We start from the raw sequence: 15815 nt of genomic DNA on the forward strand, positions 1-15815 counted from the left end.
GTATGGTAAAACTAAATAATATAAATTACATCTATCATGAACTTTCTGATCTAAAAAAGTTTCCTGGAGGCTGAGAATTTGTTGGGGGAAATGGCTTCTGAATAAAGGTATTCGCATAGTTGTGAGAAATGGGGTATAATGTTCCAGTTTATATAAGTAACTATTATTGCCTTGATATATGCTCAGATTAATTACTCGATTCCTCCTACTTCATAGTACCCAGGATGTCTAAGTGAATGTGTAAAAGGTTTGAAACTCTTATATTGGATTTCTATGAATCGCTTATATACTTCAAAAATTGATTGCAGAACCTATAATCTAGACATTCGTATTGTGTAAATGACAGTCTTATGCCATGAATTATAAAAATTAATAAAGATTAAATATATATAAAAAAAATAAATAAATGTTAGTTATGTCTTTTTTGAACCTTCCCAATTGCGGTCATTCCTGGACTCACATGCCTAGAGTATGATCTTTGTAGGAACAGCTGAATAGTTTAGTTGGCGCAGAGTGTTCTTCTCATTATCCTTTTTCCAAATTTCACTGGGGTTTTTTCTTTCTTGGTCTCTCACTTTTTCTGTATTACTAAGAGGAATGTGTAAAGAAAACATTTTTCTTTTTAGTGTTTTCTTATTTATTGTAACTTTTTAATATTGCACATTTCCCATATTTGCTGGTACAAGGTGTTCTTGTGTTATTTGTAAAATTTGAAAAATAAAACAAAAAAAAAATGACAGCACTTCCTTATTATTTATTGGCACCTCTGTGCTGTTAAATGTTTGAAAGCATGGAAAAAAAAGGATGCACGGGAGTAAACCACCACAGATAAAGAGCTGAATATCCTCCGAGCCAGCTGACTTATCTTGTTTCTTTCTTTTTTTTTTTTTGCAATTCTAGAAGCATCTGCGGATACTTGGGACCTGTGCAGACCAGAGGTCTAAGGATTGTGTGACAATGACATTAGGGACAGGATCGGATACTTTTCCTTTAGAATCCTTCAAGAAGCTGACACAGGAAAGCAGGAGTAAAGAGAGCACCGAGACGCTTGAGGAAACCGAAAAACCCGGCATGCATTTTTCATAAGGCAGCTCTTGCAAAAGCAGATGTTTGAGCAGAGGCGTGCTGAGCACTGTAGTATCGCTTTGACAAGAGCATTCACCGCAGTATTGGGACAAATGCAGAAAGCCCTATTTAGGTCAAAAGCATACGTGTCCGAGACGGACCATACCTCATCATCAGTTCTTAGCATCCAGCTGTGGTAACCTTCCTTGAAAAAAAGCAAACATAAGAGGCAGCTGTAAGCTGTGACACATAAGAGATATTTTTATAAGGAGGTTTGATCTTTCTGATTTATTATCCTCCATACCCACAGTTTTTCCAGTTCCTCCTCACCCTTTCCCACACCACCCATCCTGGTAACCTGTCGTGGCCACAGCAGGTGTTTTCTGTCAATTTAACTGGTACTTTTACATTTCTCACTCTGTTAATCTTAATTAAGCTGAGAGTGAAAAGATAAAAAGGGCTGAAGCTGCAATGTGGAGGAAGTCTAAATGGTTTTCTGGTTATTATGTACATGATCTTTAACAGCTACCAAGGAACAAGTCACTTGTTAAATTTCATATCCTCAACAGAAGATACAGGGTGAACTGCATGGTGCAGTGGTTACTCCTCTTAACAGAAGGCATGGGGATAACTTGCATGGAGCGGCAATTACTACAATTAACAGAAGGCATGGGGTAATTTGCAAGGAGCACAGTTACTACCCTTAACAAAAGGCATGGGGTTAACTTGCATAGAGCGGCAGTTACTATCCTTAACAGAAAGCATTGGGTAATCTGCACGGAGCGGCAGTTACTACCCTTAACAGAAGGCATGGGGGATAACCTGCAGGGAGCGGCAGTTACTACCCTTAACAGAAGGCATGGAGATAACCTGCAGGGTTGTAACTTTAAAATCATCCATTGTACCTGAAGACTGGAGGATAGCAAATGTAACCCCAATATTTAAAAAGGGCTCCAGGGGCGATCCGGGAAACTACAGACCGGTTAGCCTGACTTCAGTGCCAGGAAAAATAGTGGAAAGTGTTCTAAACATCAAAATCACAGAACATATAGAAAGACATGGTTTAATGGAACAAAGTCAGCAATGCTTTACCCAGGGCAAGTCTTGCCTCACAAATCTGCTTCACTTTTTTGAAGGAGTTAATAAACATGTGGATAAAGGTGAACCGGTAGATGTAGTGTACTTGGATTTTCAGAAGGCGTTTGACAAAGTTCCTCATGAGAGGCTTCTAGGAAAAGTAAAAAGTCATGGGATAGGTGGCGATGTCCTTTCGTGGATTGCAAACTGGCTAAAAGACAGGAAACAGAATAGGATTAAATGGACAATTTTCTCAATGGAAGGGAGTGGACAGTGGAGTGCCTCAGGGATCTGTATTGGGACCCTTACTTTTCAATATATTTATAAATGATCTGGAAAGAAATACGACGAGTGAGATAATCAAATTTGCAGATGATACAAAATTGTTCAGAGTAGTTAAATCACAAGCAGATTGTGATAAATTGCAGGAAGACCTTGTGAGACTGGAAAATTGGGCATCCAAATGGCAGATGAAATTTAATGTGGATAAGTGCAAGGTGATGCATATAGGGAAAAATAACCCATGTTATAGTTACACAATGTTAGGTTCCATATTAGGTGCTACAACCCAAGAAAGAGATCTAGGTGTCATAGTGGATAACACATTGAAATCGTCCGTTCAGTGTGCTGCAGTAGTCAAAAAAGCAAACAGAATGTTGGGAATTATTAGAAAGGGAATGGTGAATAAAACGGAAAATGTCATAATGCCTCTGTATCGCTCCATGGTGAGACCGCACCTTGAATACTGTGTACAATTCTGGTCGCCGCATCTCAAGAAAAATATAATTGCGATGGAGAAGGTACAGAGAAGGGCTACCAAAATGATAAGGGGACTGGAACAGCTCCCCTATGAGGAAAGACTAAAGAGGTTAGGACTTTTCAGCTTGGAGAAGAGACGACTGAGGGGAGATATGATAGATATGACAGAGGTGTTTAAAATCATGAGAGGTCTAGAACGGGTAGATGTGAATCGGTTATTTTCTCTTTCGAATAGTAGAAAGACTAGGGGGCACTCCATGAAGTTAGCATGGGGCACATTTAAAACTAATTGGAGAAAGTTTTACTCAACGCACAATTAAACTCTGGAATTTGTTGCCAGAGGATGTGGATAGTGCAGTTGGTATAGCTGTGTTTAAAAAAGGATTGGATAAGTTCTTGGAGGAGAAGTCCATTACCTGCTATTAAGTTCACTTAGAGAATAGCCACTGCCATTAGCAATGGTAACATGGAATAGACTTAGTTTTTGGGTAATTGCCAGGTTCTTGTGGCCTGGATTGGCCACTGTTGGAAACAGGATGCTGGGCAGGATGGACCCTTGGTCTGACCCAGTATGGCATTTTCTTATGTTCTTATGTTCTTACCCTTAACAGAAGGCATGGGGATAACCTGCAGAGAGCGGCAGTTACTACCCTTAACAGAAGGCATGGGGGTGACCTGCACGAACTGACAGTTACTGTCCTTAACAGAAGGCATGGAGATATCTTGCATGGAGTGGCAGTTACTACCCTTAACAGAAGGCATGGGGATAACTTGCATGGAGCGGCAATTACTACCCTTAACAGAAGGCATGGGGATAACCTTCAGGGAGCGGCAGTTACTACCCTTAACAGAAGGCAGGGGATAACCTGCAGGGAGCAGCAGTTACTATCCTTAACAGAAGGCATGGAGATATCTTGCATGGAGTGGCAGTTACTACCCTTAACAGAAGGCATGGGGATAACTTGCATGGAGCGGCAGTTACTACTCTTAACAGAAGGCAGGGGATAACCTGCAGGGAGCAGCAGTTACTAACCTTAGCAGAAGGCATGGAGATAACTTGCAAGGAACGGCAGTTACTACCCTTAACAGAAGGCAGGGGATAACCTGCAGGGAGCGGCAGTTACTACCCTGAACAGAAAGCATGGGGTAACCTGCTTGGAGTGGCAGTTTCTACCCCTTAACAACTTCCTGGGCATATTGGAAAGACCACTTGTACCTGAATGTAATTCACTTTGAAGTGCCTGAAAAGCAGAATATAAATCAAATAATAAAAAATGTTTTTTTCTGTGTTATTCAGTATCGGCCTGATTTTTAAACCCGTGCACGTAAAATCCGGGGGCTGGGCCTTGTGTGTGCTTTTACGCTCGGGCTGTGTTCTGGTGTTGTGAACACCACCTTCTGGAGTGACTCCAGGTAGAGAGAGATAGGGACGGCTGGAAAGTCTCTGATGATGGTGACAGTGGAGCAGAGTAAGGCTGGAAGCAGTGTCAGAGTCCAGGCTGGGTCAGGGCAGGCGGCAGGCAACAGTGTCAGAGTCCAGGCTGGGTCAGGGCAGGCGGCAGGCAACAGTGTCAGAGTCCAGGCTGGGTCAGGGCAGACAACAGTGTCAGAGTCCAGGCTGAGTCAAGATACCTAGTAGTAAGGCAGAGAGCCCGAAGGTCACACATACGGCAGGGAAGAGGGCCCGAAGGCCACACACACGCACACAGTAGGACAGCGGACCTGAAGGCCTCACTCACACGGCAGGGCAGAGGGCCTGAAGGCCTCACTCACACGGCAGGGCAGAGGGCCCGAAGGCCATACACACACACACGGCAAGGCAGAGAGCCCGAAGGCCGCACACAGCGCAAGACAAGGCAAAGCAGGGTAGAAGGCCCGAAGGCCACACACACAGCGCAAGGCAAAGCAAAGTAGGGTAGAAGGCCCGAAGGCCACACACAGTGTAAGGCAAAGCAAAGCAGGGTAGAAGGTCCGAAGGCCACACACAGCGCAAGGCAAGGCAAAGCAGGGTAGAAGGCCCGAAGGCCACACACAGCGCAAGGCAAGGCAAAGCAGGGTAGAAGGCCCGAAGGCCACACACAGGGCAAGGCAAGGCAAAGCAGGGTAGAAGGCCCGAAGGCCACACACACAGCGCAAGGCAAAGCAAAGTAGGGTAGAAGGCCCGAAGGCCACACACAGCGCAAGGCAAAGCAAAGCAGGGTAGAAGGCCCGAAGGCCACATACAGCGCAAGGCAAGGCAAAGCAGGGTAGAAGGCCCGAAGGCCACACACAGCGCAAGGCAAAGCAGGGCCCAAAGACCACATGCACAGCAAAGCAAGGAAGGCTAGAGCAGGGAGCCCAGGCGAGCTCGATGCCGAAGCCCCGAGGGAACTGCCAGGCAGGGATATAAAGGGAAGTCCAGAACATAGAGTGAACAAGGGAGATGGACTGAGCCCGTCAGGAAAGCCAAATCTAGAAGGACCCCTGGTGGTGAGGCGGTTGCACAGCAGCCATAGCCGTAACAGTATCCCCCCTCTCAAGGCCTCCCCGTCCTCCTGGGTCCCAACTTTGCAGGAGGTACTGAATAATGAAGGCAGACCCCTCCTGGGGCGATGTGGCAGGTACTGACTCCTCCAGGGATGGCAGCAGGGCCGGTCCGGACCCCTCCAGGAACGGCAGCAGGCCCGGTCCAAACCCCTCCAGGACCGGCAGCTGGACCGGTCTGAACCCTTTCAGGGGCGGCAGCTGGACCGGTCCGAACCCCTCCAAGGGTAGCAGCAGTAGGACCGGTTCAAACCCCTCCAGGGGCGGCAGCAGTAGGACCAGTCCGGAACCCTCCAGGGATGGCAGCAGGCCCGGTCCGGAACCCTCCAGGGATGGCAGCAGGCCCGGTCCGGACCCCTCCAGGGGCGGCAGCTGGACCGGTACGGACCCCTCCAGGGGCGGCAGCAGCAAGACCGGTTCAAACCCCTGCAGTGGTGGCAGCAGGACTGGTTCAGGCCCCTCCTGGGGTGGCACGGCAGGCTCAAGCTCCTCCTGGGATACTGCGACAGTCTGAGATGGCAGAGTAATGAAGTCAGTTGTGGATTGGTGACCAGTTAGGGGAATCATTATGCTGGAGTGAGAGGAGGATAAAGACTGGGCTGTAGAGGACATGGTAAACGAGGACGGATTCTTAAACCCCAGATTATGGTTCCTTGATTCTGCAGCGGAGACTTGCAGCTTAGTGAAGACACGGGCAGCTTTGGGCCGTCTTGGGAAGGTGCTCGTTAGTGTCTGACTGGCAGCTGTGGGAAGCAGAGCCCTGCTAGAGTTAATCACTTCCCTCTGCTTCTGTCTCTGGTGCTCTAGCGTGGAAGTTATAGAAGCCTTCTGAACCAGGTGAGTCTTGAATTTTCCTGAAATATCACTTACTTCTTGGTGAGATGTTTTATGAAAGGATGTACTGGCATTCTTTGTTTGCAAACTGCCAATAGTGAAAACCTTAGCAGGACCAGAAGCAGGATTTAGTGTAGTAGAACTGGCTGAGCTTTCTGGAGAAACAGCTGGCCCGTTAGTTGTGCAGCAGGGGCAGGGTTTGCCTGGAGGCAAAAGGCACGGGAGACAAGAGCAGGTCCACCATCCTGGTCTAGAAGTACTACAATTTAAACACTCCTGGTAGACCGAAACGTTCCTCTTGTGACAACTGCTACATACCCAGTGTTCTTGATCAGAGAGTTGACAGGCAAGACAGTTCTGGTAACTGGGATAGTTTAAGGCCTGGCAACGAGCACAGATATAAAATCTTGGAGGCTGAGGCATATTGTGACTAGTGAAAAAAAAAGTTGACTCACCGGTTTAGCAGAAAGACCTATCTCTTCCCCTGGAAATTGATGGCTTCGGCATACTGTTTGTTTGTTTATTTATTTATATATTTATTTATTCATTCATTCATTCATTCATTCATTCTTTTATACTGAGGTACGTATAGCTATACATCACCTCGGTTTACAGGGAACAATAAATTAGCAACAGGCTTTACATATAACAGTTTACACAGTAGAACAAATATCAGAAACAGGCTTTACATTAAACAGCAACAGGCTATACAAATAATAAAATGACGGCATTCAATGGAAATCTGCTAACGTCATTAGCTATAATAACCATAATATATTAAACTTCAGGATTTACACAGGATCAATAAACTGTCGAAGGCAAAGTCATATGTCACGCTCGGGCTGTGTTCTGGTGTTGTGAACACCACCTTCTGGAGTGACTCCAGGTAGAGAGAGATAGGGCTGGCTGGAAAGTCTCTGATGATGGTGACAGTGGAGCAGAGTAAGGCTGGAAGCAGTGTCAGAGTCCAGGCTGGGTCAGGGCAGGCGGCAGGCAACAGTGTCAGAGTCCAGGCTGGGTCAGGGCAGGCAGCAGGCAACAGTGTCAGAGTCCAGGCTGGGTCAGGGCAGGCGATAGGCAACAGTGTCAGAGTCCAGGCTGGGTCAGGGCAGGCGGCAGGCAACAGTGTCAGAGTCCAGGCTGGGTCAGGGCAGGCGACAGGCAACAGTGTCAGAGTCCAGGCTGGGTCAGGGCAGGCGGCAGGCAACAGTGTCAGTGTCCAGGCTGGGTCAGGGCAGGCGGCAGGCAACAGTGTCAGAGTCCAGGCTGGGTCAGGGCAGGCGGCAGGCAACAGTGTCAGAGTCCAGGCTGGGTCAGGGCAGGCGGCAGGCAACAGTGTCAGAGTCCAGGCTGGGTCAGGGCAGGCGGCAGGCAACAGTGTCAGAGTCCAGGCTGGGACAGGGCAGGCGGCAGGCAACAGTGTCAGAGTCCAGGCTGGGTCAGGGCAGGCGGCAGGCAACAGTGTCAGAGTCCAGGCTGGGTCAGGGCAGGCGGCAGGCAACAGTGTCAGAGTCCAGGCTGGGTCAAGGTACCTAGTAGTAAGGCAGAGAGCCCGAAGGCCACACACAGCGCAAGGCAAAGCAGGACCCAAAGACCACACGCACAGCAAAGCAAGGAAGGCTAGAGCAGGGAGCCCAGGCGAGCTCGATGCCGAAGCCCCGAGGGCACTGCCAGGCAGGGATATAAAGGGAAGTCCAGAACATAGAGTGAACAAGGGAGATGGACTGGGCCCGTCAGGAGAGCCTGCTCTAGAAGGACCCCTGGTGGTGAGGCGGTTGCACAGCAGCCATAGCCATAACATGTGCTGTGCACATTTTACAAAGGACCCAGCCACGCAGAAGTGCCAGGCCACGTAAAAGGTGTGGACCGGGGGAATATGGTCTAGGCAGGGAGGGGCAGGGAGGGGGGGATGGCAGGCCTGGGGTATGGTCTGGGCAGGGAGGGGCCGGCCAGGACAGCACCTTTACACGCTGTCCCGGGGAAGCACACGCCGGCAGCCGGCCAGCGCGCGAAAGATACTTTTGCTCCAGAGAAGCAGTAAGTATTAAAATAAAAAAATTAGGGGCTAGGTAGTTAGGTTAGGGGTCAGGGAGGAGAGGGGAAGAGGGAGGAAGGATAGGTTTAGGGTTAGGAAAGTTCCCTCCCAGTCCGCTCCTTATTTGGAGCGGACTGGGAGGGAACTGGGGGCATGCCCCAGTTATAAAAATCCCTCCATTGCGCGCGCGACAGACACCCGACTGCACATGTGCATGAATATCATATTTTATAACATGCGCACGGCGACTCGCTCATGTCATAAAACTGGCGCGTGCTAGGAACTGCGAGCATAAGGGCGCCCACGCACCTTTTAAAATCCACCCCTATGTTATTACGAGGGCTTAGGTCCTCTGCTTTATGGACCAGGAGGCTCTTTCTCCTATGTGCAGTTTTAGGGCTTCCCCCCCCCCCCCCCCCAAAAGACAAAAAGCTTGGCAGTGTCTACCTTACATCGAAGGACCAATACGTGTATGTTCTTGAACATCAACAGATTAAGAATTAAAAATGTTCCTCTTCATAACTGTCTCATTGCTTTAAATAACTCCCCCTATGACTGTGCTGAACAGTGAACAGAAAATGTATTTGCGGGGCAGAACTCCAAAGTGTCTTGTAATGAACTTGGTTCAATCCCCGCCCCCTCCCCCTACTTCCATCACTATTTCAGAAGCTCCTGCTTGCATATCTGTCCTCATGTTAATTTCGTCAGGTCTTTGCCTCCCTTCTTGAATGTCGAGAGCCTGCCAGTCAAGTTCTTTTACCTTCCTGCAGCCTTAGAAGAAGTTATCAAGGAACATATCTTTCATGATGTACTCATGATCCAACATTTTGGCAAAAAAATGTTGGCAACTTCCGCTGTGGGGCTCAGGTTCATTCGTTTTCCTGGAAAACACACACACACACATTATTATGGCACTCAATAGCAGGAGGTATCAGGATACTGGTATACTGAGTGCACAATTCCGAGATACTCAGGATGCTCCAGTTATCCAGCCTGTGGACACAATGGAGGAAATAGGCCTAGTGACTGACTCCAGCTGTGATTTCAGTAGCTGAATTAGAAGAAATAAAGGGCAGCAAGCAAGCCAAAGGCAGTTTTTTTTTTCTAGTCTCTCTTCTTACGTATTTTACTAGACTAAGCATGGCAATCTCACCACTTCATTTCATGATGGAGTCTGAAATGGATTCTTGGAAACTGGAGATTGGACTGGAAGAGGATGACATGCCATACGACACTAGAGCTGTAGGGCTTTCCAGTGAGAATCTAAGGTCCATTGGAGTAGAGTTTGTATAAGAACCTAAAACAAGTTGGTGCAGCTCTTACTGCCCACAACTGGATGGAGAATAGAAGGAATGAAGAAAATCCCACTGCCACAGAATTTGCAAAAAAATGGAAAAAAAGTTCTTTAAAGGGTTGGACCAATAAACAAGGAAAAGCAAGTGGCACATGCATGGTCACAGTGAGAAGTACAAAGTTATTTGAATAACCACACATAGGTTGATGACATAAGAAAAGCTAAGATGTGAATGTAAGCCTAAAAGCGAGAGACTGATACTGCAGCACAGGACAGTGGATTATATAGAAGATACTTCACAACAAATCATGAAAAGAAGCTGGAATCAGACAAATGCAGATTCTGTATTATAGAACTGGAAATGGATTTCCCACTTCTGATTAGGGATGGGTTTTCATTTGAAATGAAGCAGAAAATCGCAACAAAGTTTGCCATTTTGTTTCAGAAACAAAAGCAAGAGAAAAATGAATGAAATTTCATTTGTGTTTCATTTCCGAACCTCCCCTCCCTCCCAGCATCCAAATTTTAAAAAGTAGACCCCTGCATCTTACCCCATCCATGAGGTCAAAATGGGGTAGAAATGATCCCCAGTTGGTGGCGGCACTATTGTGGAATATGGAACCAGTAGGCAGGAGCAACAAGGGATCAGTCCTGCCCCATTTTCACCCCACGCATGAGGTAAGATGCTGGGAAGGAAAGAGGAGACTTCTTTTTAAAATTTTCATAGTGGTGGCAGCATGCGAGTGGGAGACCGGGACTCAATGTTAATTTTTCTTTTTTTTTCATTTTATCGCATTTTAAATAAATAAAATGAAAAGAAATTACCCCAAACAAAACCATTTTCAATTCACACCCCGCACTCCAGTATCAGGTGGCCTGTACACAGAAAGGCAGAATGAGACAGCGTGGCCCACCAGCTGGAAACAGTGTAAATATTACAGCAATCACTGTACCAGAGAAACACTGGGATCACAGCCCTGACAGAATTGCAGAAAATGAAAAAGCTGTGATCAGCTGGGACACTCTCATCTCTAAAAAAATGATACCAGAATACCAGGCATCATGGTAAAGAAGACAACCACAATAGTAACACCAGCACCAAGCGAATATTCTGCACTATGTATGGGAAAGCAAAAGATATCATCAAATACCAAAAGAGGTGCAATTGGAAAATATAGAATTCAAAAGAGCATTTGCACCATATAGTCAAATATTTAAATGAGGCAACAATGCTAAAGAAATCCTTAGAGGACTATCATAACACCCACACGTGCCGTTTCTCGCACATCTATACTGGGTCATATATAATTATCAGTCCTATTCACAGTCTTTTTAAAGATTTTTCTTTGCAAATAAAAATGATTATTTTCCTTTTTTTGTGCAATGAAATCTTCAGCCAACAGCAACAATACTGAGGTCATCCGACACAAGGTTATGTCTCGAGCTGCACTCTGCATCAGCATCTCTCTATGCAAGGAAAAATTCCAAGATTAGTTAGAATGGCAAACACATCGCTGTAAGACATACATTTACCAATTATTAATACCCCCATATTCACCCGGTATTTAATACTTATAAAGTAACTGTTGCATTCGTGCCTCTTCTCGCCCCTCGCTCCACCCTCTTTACTTTGGGAGCGACTCCCTTCGGCTCTGATGGACAGATGCAGCTGCGGCTTCTCCCTGCCTCTTGGTCCCGGTGTCCCCGGGCTGGCTTGATGCTACGGATCCGCGCGAACCTCGGGGGCGTCCCCTCGTAGTGACGTCATCCATTTCCACTTTATAAGGTCTTTGTTTGCTAACCTCTAACGAGTTAGCAAGGAACTCCAACAGGACTTGCTTCGGCAGTCCATGATACTTGCACCAACGATCCGAGTTAGCTAGGAGAAGCCTTCCCCACTGCTCGGCCTTTTCAAACTTACCAGGAGTACCCACTCCACGGGGGCTCCGCTCTCTCTTCTTGATTTCAGATTGCCAAGATGGGATCCGGTACTTGCTCCTCGAGGGCCTACGTCCCTGAATGCTCAGAAGACTCCTCATTGCCTGGAAGCCATTGCAGACGTGAACACAGTGAGTTCTATTGCAGATAGGAATCGGTTCTCACTCCACGAGGGCCTACATTCCTATAGCTCTGAAGACCCCTTTCTGTCCAGACGTTATCGCAGGTACGGAGATCGAGAGTTACATTGGCAAGATCACAGATAAGAACCGGTACTCGCTCCACGAGGGCCCATGTTCCTAGAATCCTTTACAGACTCTTCTACTCTAGAAGCCATTTCATATACAGCTATTGTGAGTTCTTATTACAGACTGTTTGTGGGAACCAGTGGTCACCTACGGCTCCTGTTCCTGAACATACTGAAGACTCTCTGTGGCATAGAGACCATTGCAGATATCTACTATTGTGAGTGTATCATCTCGTATCCAGTATACCCTGTCTACTCACTATTCCTAGTCTCTGTTTACAGCTCAGTGACCCAGAGATTATTATTCCAGTATCAGAAGGACTTCAGCCCTGCTGAACACATCGACTCACTACTGCCACCACTGGTGGCCCAGCTTCCAGCATAATAAAGAACTATTGTGTTTATCTCATATTCTAGCCTAGCCGGTGGTTCCCCTCAGGATCTCCTCCTGGGGGCGCTGTCATCTGCCATCAGCCCAGGGATTCACCATTTTCTCCGTGGTCATTCCTTACACTACTGTCACCCTGTGGGGGCTAACCACTACCGACCACTAACACCGCTCACGGAAGTATTATATAGATAGCTACCTTCTCTTTCTATGGGACTTGCCAGCAGCCTATATATAACAGATTGCTACTCCATAGCAGAAGCATGATAGATTGCTATATCTGTAGCGAAGTACAATATATCTATTGTTAGCTCCTCTCCTCAGAAGAGTATCATTGAACAGATAGTCAACTCCTCTTCCCTGGGGATTTGATCCATAACAGATTGCTACCTCCTTCCTTACAGGAGCATCTACAGCAGTTCGCTAACAGATTACTATCTCCGCTCTCCTGGTGGGGTAAGCACAACAGATAGCTAACTCCTCCCCTCTGGAGGAGGAGAGCGTTACAGATTACTAACTCCGCCCTCCTGGTGGCATGAACGATGACAGATTGCTAACTCCCTAGCAAGGTCGGTAACAGATTGCTAACTCCACCCTCCTGGCAGCCTAAGCGATAACAGTAACTCGCCATGCTATCTTCTTCAAGTTTTTGAGAGAACCACACCATTGAGCTGAGGTTTGACGTTTTAAATTAAGTTTGAAAATGTAATTGTGTGATTCACATAACTCATTTGACAGCTGAAAAGGAAGCTGTCATCAAAGAAAACAATTGGCTCCACTCAATATTGGCGTCCATACCATAAGGAAACATTGAATTCAAATAAAATATCCATTGTTGTTCATGTCTCAATAACATTTTTGCCCGATTACCACCCTTCCAATCACTCGCAACTTGTTCTAAAACAAAAGTATGTCAAAAGTATGTTCTTTCTCTACAAAGTACGAAGCCATTGGTGCCTGTAATTTGTTGGTGTTGAGGCAACTTTTGTGCTCCAATAGGCATGTGTGGAAGGACTTTGTAGTTTGTCCCACATACTATAGACCATATAGGCATTGAAGAAGATATACCATGAACTTTAGTTTACAGGTCTAAACATGAGGAACCCTTATTGTTCACCCACTTGTTGTGATAATTTGTCTGCAGTCATTTTACGATTCGCAGATCACACATTGATCACATATCACTGGTTCTATTTCCAGGATATGCGAGGTAGCAGGTGGCAAAGTGGAATGTACCACCAAATCTTTAATGTTACGTTCTCTTGAAAAGACAAACCACATAGGGGCTCGAGTACAAGAAAAATCATTGAGGATTGGCCAGTATTGGTGGAAAACATTATAAGTTTTGGATGTCATCACTGAGTGTCTTAAGACGCATGTTTGGTGGTCGTCGATTTCATGTTTAGCAGAAGTTGATGACAGCTTCCTTGACAGCTGTCAAATGGGTTACATGAATGATGCAATTATGTTTTCAAACTTAATTTAAAATGTCAAACCACAGCTGTATGGTGTGGTTCTCTCACAAACTTGAAAATGATAACATGATGCATTACTTTAGTAGTAATAAATAGCAGGATATGGAGTATTAAAAATCGGTATTTGTATGTCTAACCGCAATGTGTTTGCCATTCTAATTTTGGAATTTTCCTTGCATAGAGAGATGCTGACACCACTTATACACTTATCTCTGATGCAGAGTGCAGCTCGAAACATAACGTTGTGTTGGATGACTTCACTGTTGCTGCTTATGGCTGAAGGATTCATTGCACAAAAGAAAGGGAAATAATCATTTTTATTTGCAAAGAAAACTCTTAAAAAGACTGTGAATAGGACTGATATTTTTATATGAACCAGTATAGACATGCGAAAAACGGTACGCATGGGTGTTATGATGGTCCTCTAAGGCATTCTTTAGCATTGTCACCTCATTTAAATGTTTGAATACACAGTGCAAATGCTCCTTTGAATTGTATTCATTTGGCATGCATTCCTTTTTTTTTTTTTGACTTTCATTTTTGTTGAACCAGGAAAACATGACAGAAAGATAAAGAAATAGTGGAAATTATGTATGGTGCCACCAAACTGATTAAAAAGAACTTCCAAGTGTACCTTGATATATTGCCTATGCCTAAACGTATTACATCCTATGAACTCCAGAAGAAGGTTCTTTGGCACAATGCAAGCATTAAGTAAAGAATGAGCAGACAAATTTGAGAGTTTGTGATCATACTCAGGATACCCTGGCTGAAGAGGGAATTTCATTCCTGTCATAGTATGTGCAAAACAAACTCATTTGGTGACCTGAGGAAAGAATTTTCCAATCTACTTCATTATCAAGTGTTCAAATTTTACCAACACAAAGCAAAAATAGCATTAACATTTCTACAGTCTACCAAAAGAGGCAAGGTGATTTCTCTGAAAGATTTATTAATTCATATCAGAAAATTGCTATTACTTTTTGCCCCACCCCCCACCTCCGATAATATTGATGAATGCTCACATAGGCTTGCTTTTTCTTGTTTTGTACAGTGTGCTTGCTGTCACTAACCATGCATATGGAAGCCTGCTCAGATTTGGCATCCACAAATCAGCATTTCATCATATGTACTGCTCTTTGGCTGGACAGCAGGTATTGAATTCCTATTGTGTAGTCAAGGAAGTGAATTCAATTATCATCCAGTATGTGCAAGCTCCAGACAAGCCAAAGCAACACACACATCAGTACATTCAATTCCCTGGCTTCCAGGAGATAACTTTTCCTTTCCCGGTTTGAAAATTAGCAACTATTTTCACAATTTACTGTGGAAATGAAGCATGATTATGCCTTGTAGTCCCATTTACAATGAATTGATTAATTATTCTTATCTCGGTTTTCACAAATACAGAAGCAGCCCTTTCCTCTGAATTTCTGACGTGCTAAAGATAAAGTCACAGTCTGTGGGATTTTAATGCCGCATTGAGTACAATGGCATCTAGTTTTAGCAAACTCCTGGCACAGGGATAACCTGCTTCCTTGCAAAATAGTTTGATGACAAACAATCCTGCTTTGAATCTCAAGCTTCAGGAGAAAGTCACCGGGCAGATTATTGGGAAGGATCACAATTCTGCATTGCTATTCTGTCATATTCCAAAAAGTTAATTTGCAGATGAATGAAATATAGGTGCGATATAATAATATACAGGTATGTCAGGCTGGTTCTGCCCTGGAGTTTTAAGGCCCAAGAAAAGTTCCTTAGCTTGGCCACTGGTCCAGAAATGTGAGCCAAGCAGAAAATTACTTTCAGGCTATAAAACAATTGGTACTTATTGCTCTTGTATTGAGTTATGAGCCCTGTACGTTTTAATAGATTTTTGATTTAGAAAACTAGGGCCTGACGTACATAAAGCATTTCCCCCCATTGTGCACCTGTGGGAAAAGCTCTTAGTACTTCTGGTCTCAAATGTTCTTCAGATCAAGTCTCATTCTTGGCACAATTATGCTTTGTGCCCTGCTTCTGAAAGGGGACATTATCCCATCCTGTCACTTTTCCTAAAGCTGACAAAGGGTTTTGCTTTTCCATTTCACTGTACTCATTCTTAGATTTTATGAGGCATTAAATCATATGAAACATGGATGGTGGGCCCCTGTTGGAATTCTTAATGTTGCCATTGCCTA

The sequence above is a fragment of the Rhinatrema bivittatum genome, chromosome 7 (genome assembly GCF_901001135.1).
Source record: "Rhinatrema bivittatum chromosome 7, aRhiBiv1.1, whole genome shotgun sequence".
NCBI lineage: Eukaryota > Metazoa > Chordata > Amphibia > Gymnophiona > Rhinatrematidae > Rhinatrema > Rhinatrema bivittatum.